Below are 5,740 nucleotides of genomic sequence, written 5' to 3' on the forward strand. Positions count from 1 at the left end.
TGCTGCCCAACGCTAATTCTGGCCCCAGCCTATGTTCTATTGTGAATCGCCTCATCCTTTAAGATTCCGTAATTGCACTTCCGCAATAGAGATCATTGGTGAATGAATCCGTGCTTTTGCCTCGTCTACACTTTTTTATATTAAATTTTGCACTCATTATTATGAAATTCCAACAGATGTTGAAATGAGAGTCAAAAGCTTTCAGGACCCTTCTAATAATAATAATAATCGCTTATTGTCACAAGCAGGCTTCATTGAAGTTACTGTGAAAAGCCCCTAGTCGCTACATTCCACCGCCTGTTTGGGGAGGCCTGTATGGGAATTGAACCCGCGCTGCATTACAAGCCAGCTGTTTAGCCCACTGTGCTAAACCCACCCATAATTCTGCCCTGTGAATTGGTTCTGGGGGTGGTTGTGCGGATCAGAGAATAACGAGTCTTGTAAACTAAACAAAACTATTTATTTAACACTACATTTAGATTCGGCACTTATCTCTCAGAACCAATGGTTGATTAAACACACATTAACTATATTCACGTAACATCTAACTCACTAACACATTAACTAATCTCAAGCTCTCACACTATCTTCAGTACTCTTAGCTCAGCTGCTGCTCCTGCTCCTGCCCCTGCTCCTGCTCAAACCTTTTGCTCCACAAGGCTCTTCCGTCTCTCTTTTTTACCTCTGAGACTAGCTCCCTCTAGTGGTTCGCTGTGTCCATATATTAACCCTTGGTTTACTGACATATATGATAATGTCACATCCCCCTTTTTTCTGAAGAAAATATTATTCAGCTACTTTGTTCTATCATTTACCTGAGATGCAGTATAAATGGGTAGCGCGGTAGCACAGTGGGTAGCACTGTAGCTTCACAGCTCCAGGGTCCCAGGTTCGATTTCCGGCTTGGGTCACTGTCTGTGCGGAGTCTGCACGTTCTTCCCGTGTCTGCATGGGTTTCCTCCGGGTGCTCCGGTTTCCTCCCACAAGTCACGAAAGACGTGCTTGTTAGTTGAATTGGACATTCTGAATTCTCCCTCTGTGTACCCGAACAGGCGCTGGAATGTGGTGATTAGGGGATTTTCACAGTAACTTTATTGCAGTCTTAATGTAAACCTACTTGTGACAATAAAAATTCTTAAAATTAAAACAATATACTCATTGTCCTGAACTAACACTGACAACTACGCCTACACAAAACCTCTCTCCAAACCCTGTCTGTACAATAACGATAGAGAATTAGAAACATACACAGCAACATCAGAGTTATGTCAATCACATGTGTTTGATGAATGGACTAACAATGTTATTTTACTTTCATAAACTTTTTACAGTCCAAAATGTCTGAGTGTGGACTCAGTCTTCACTGTGTTTTTGTTACAGTGCCAAGTATCAGTCCAAGCAAGTAAAAGTTCTATTTGGTCGGAACCATTATTTGTGTCGACTCGGTCTTTGTCTGTGCCTTTGTTGACACTTTTGTGCTGTCCTCAAGACCTGCTTGGAATTTGTTCCGTGTCCAAGAAGCAGCATGACTCTCCTATCATCATCAGTATCCTCAGAATCCTGAGTTCCTCTTGAACTCACGACGTTCCACAAATTCGTCAATTTCCCGCATGCTGTGCCTGCCGCCTGTGCTCCCACATGACCTGTGCGCTGGTGCACTTTGCTGCTCAGCCTTCAGACTGTGCAGACTGAGATCCATCAGTCTCACTTACACTCTGCACAACTGGTTCGCAGTGATCGCTACTTCACTAGATGCAAACGATTGACGTAGACTTTCACAGTCTTTTTTGTGTTGTCCATCACTCCTCGTCTCCTCACTGTTGTCTTTTTTACTACACACACTGGACAGATGTTCCCAGTCTTCTTCTTCATCCGTTGACGTATCTGTTGCATATACTCTTCGGACCAGATCCAGTGCTGTACAAGCTTGCGCACCTATTACTGATATCTGCTCATTGTTGACCTCCTCAAATTCTAGAGGCATTTCCATGTCTCCATATCTCACCAGCATTCGACATGTGCCTTCCGTGACGAGCTTGCTCCCAGTGTAGTCCACCAGCTGACATCTAGACTTCCTTATGGTCGGTGTTTTATTTGTTTGCAGCAACGACTTCCACGCAATCATATTCGCTTCGGCACCTGTATCAATACTTAATGGCGTGGCTATGCCAGTCAGATGGAGAGTCACAGTCCATTTCTGACTGTTCTTACGTTGGAGAGGCAGAGTGGATTCCACTTCCGAATCCCGGGTATCAACCTTGGTGACTGTCGCTATCATGAGGGTGTCCTCTTCACCGAGCCGCTCATGGTCGCTGTCTATGGTCAAATTATCAAACTCATTGCCTTCTTTCTGGACACTTCTGATCTTCAGATTATCAGCGTAAGACTTCCTAAATCTGTGTCTTGGAACAACCTGTTGAAAACGGCTCTGTGCTGCAAAGTGATCAAACCTGTTGCAGTTCCTGCTCTGTCTGCGCAGCGCCGGACATTTTTATCACATGTGGGCGTTTCCACAGCGTTGGCACGTCATGATGGTCATGACGCCATCGTCAAAATGGCGTTCTGCCGGTGCGCGCAGTTTGCTATGCTGCGCCACAACCTCAATGACGTCGGCCACGTTTCCCATCTTCGCACCCTTTTCAGTCGTTACAAACCCGGCATATTCGATCGATGCCTGTTCACTAGTCTTGCACATATTAATTGCTCCTAGCAACGATAACAATGGTTCACTGAGCACTTTTTCACACAGACAGCTCATTTTCTTTGCCAAACACTACTTGATCCCAAATCATGGAATCCGATGCTGAGGCAAAATTGCATGATTGCGCTCTCAGTTTTAACGCCGTAATTAATGCATCGAATGACTACCCACTTTATTGCAGCCTTTTTCGGAACACTTACTGTTCATACGTTTCGTTTACTTGCGTTTTGCAGTGTGCATCAAATTTTTGCAAGGTCACACTATAATTCGTTTTGTCCTCATCCGCCTCGAATCCAAACAAGGATTAAACAGCTCTCGAGCTTGTGTTCCAGCCAGATTTACGAGGAGTGCTATTTTCCTAAATCTGAAGCATTTTCAAGTGCTGATGCTGAGAGAAGAACTTCAAACTTACCATCCGTTCTGAGATTGTCCGGTTTCTGCAGACTCTCCATCTTGCTCCATGGATCTCCCTGAGATGTGGAGGCTTGATTGCTTCGTTCAATCATTGTGTATTTTTTCCATTTATGGGGTCCTCACTAATCTACCTATTCTAATTTTTAGAAACAAATACCTGGTACCATGTGTTGTTCTCTGCCTTGCTCTATCCAGATGGCTTTGATGTGTAGTGTTGATCAGAGTCTTGTAAAACTAAACAAAACTATTTATTTAACACTACACTTGGATTCGACACTTATTCCTAAGAACCAACAGTTGATTAAACACACATAACCTATGTTCATCCAACATCTAACTCATTAACTACTCTCAAGCTCTCTCACTATCTTCAGTACTCCTAGCTTTGCTCCGCTCCTGCCCCAACCTTCTGCCCCACAAGGCTCGGCCCTCACTCTTATATACCTCTGAGACTAGCTCCCTCTAGTGGTTCTCTGTGTCCATATATCAACCCTGGGTTTACTGACAGATATGGTAATACCACAGGCACTTCCTTTTGTCTTACCCATTGAAACAAGATTTGTCTCCCTACTTAATGGTGATGGAGAGTGTGCTTTAGTTGCTCTCCTAATATCTCCTTTTTTGCCTTGTCACCCGTTTTTATCTGATGGTGAACCTGTGAAAAGGCTCCGGACATTTTCTAGGTTAAAGGTCTCATATAAATGCGAGTTATTGGAAATGAAGGACAACAAACTACATTTTTGTGCACAAGTCCTGTAGTAAATCTACGACAGTCTTACTCTAAGTTGAAAGCGCAACCAACTGAACCAAGCTGTCAAAAAGATTTTGTTATAATCTCGTATACAGCAAAAAAAAACATTGTTTGTTATCAACATCTGACTCGAGTGAAGATTGCCTACATTATCCAGTGCCTGACTGGGATCTTATATTGCTCTCTGAAGGGAACTCACAATTTGCAATTAAATTTTAAATATGTTACCGTAAAACTGGATCAGACAATTAGCATCTAAATGGAGTTTTTGCAAATATGCATTACATGTATTGGGAAGTATTTTGTGTGGCATGTTTTCAAAAGACTCTACCAACTACCACAGTGACAATGCTAATTTGAAAGCAGGATTACGATCTCACGCTTATTGCTGCCAAATCCCAGAGTGCGATGCTTGCTGAATTTTCTGTAATTTTCCATAATTACTTCCCTCCAAGTTTCACCGGCTTATTCACGATTAAAATGAAAAAGCCAAAATGACCACAGAGCGTGAATGCTCTGGGTATCTCCGGTCTGTATTGAGTTAGCCCCCACTCGCTTGTGGGTATGGCAATTGGACACAAAGGGCCTGTTCAGGAGACTCAAATTAGGCGCGCAATGGAAATAAGGTAAGACTCTCAAGTGGGGCAAAGGGCCTGTGTCTGTGGCACAAAATTCTGTGATTCTGTAGCAAAAGGACATTAGAAGCAAAGAAGGCCAGTCGTGGCCTTGAGAATGCTCAAGTAGATCCTGACTGACGTCTTCCTGAACTCCACTTACCTGCCTTAGCTCCTTATCCCTGGACATCCTTGCCCTGCAAACATTTATCAGTCTCAGTCCTGAATGTTCCGACTGTCTCCGCATTCGCGGAATTTTGGGATGGTGAATTCCAGATTTCTACTTACCCTGAAGGAGGGGGGTTTAGACAAGACTGTTTGTGTGGGGGAAAGCTCTGGCATTTTCTTGATGAGCCAATTGGCTTGTTTCCATGCTGCACCATTTGGCTACCATTCAGCAATGATACCCACAGTAAGGTCTGGGTGCAAGATCAAACACAACTGTGGTACCCTTTCTGGAAAGTCAATAATCCACCTGCAAACACTCACTGCATGCGTTCACCCACAAACAATGGACCATTGGCTGACGCAGTAGGGAATCCATAGAAATGTATCCCAACAAATCCCAGTGGGGTGGGGTTTCCGTTCAGTTGCGTTGGTTTTGCCAGAACAATTCAGTCAAAATCGCCACAACGCACGCAAAGTATTGCAGAAACTTTCGTGAAAACTACTTTCAGCGCAACGTGGTGTACCCGCCCATGCAATTAACTATGTCTCCAGAGTGAATTAATTACCATTGGGAGCTCCCACCAATTGTGCTTGTTTTCAGGCAGTTGAGGAGGCTCCAAAAATTATTTGCTTGTGAGTAAAAACATTTTCAGCTTATTAATCAAACTGCAGGATTTCGCCACTTTTAAATGGATCAAGGAATAATTTTTAGATGCAAAATTTTTAAAATTAGGTTTTAAAATGTTGCCCTTTTGCACCGGAATTGGCAGGTTTTGTGTTCGATGACCCGCAAATGGGTTTGAGCAGATGTTTGAGACGAGAAGCAATTTGCAAAGCTGCCACAACTTTGAGCGAAATTTGTACCCCGATCACCCATTGCGCCAATAAACAGGAAATCTATCACAATGTGTTCACGAGCAAAGAGTAGGAAATTGATTTGGGGGCTCGGTGAATTAGGTGGATAGGCCATGCTAAAATTGTTCCTTAGTGTCCAAAGATGTTTACGAAAAGTGTGATTGCGGGGATAGGGTGGGGTATCGAACCTATGTAGGGTGCTCTTTCAGAGGGTGGGTGCACCCTCGATGGGCCAAA

Source organism: Scyliorhinus canicula, chromosome 12, assembly GCF_902713615.1.
Source record: "Scyliorhinus canicula chromosome 12, sScyCan1.1, whole genome shotgun sequence".
NCBI lineage: Eukaryota > Metazoa > Chordata > Chondrichthyes > Carcharhiniformes > Scyliorhinidae > Scyliorhinus > Scyliorhinus canicula.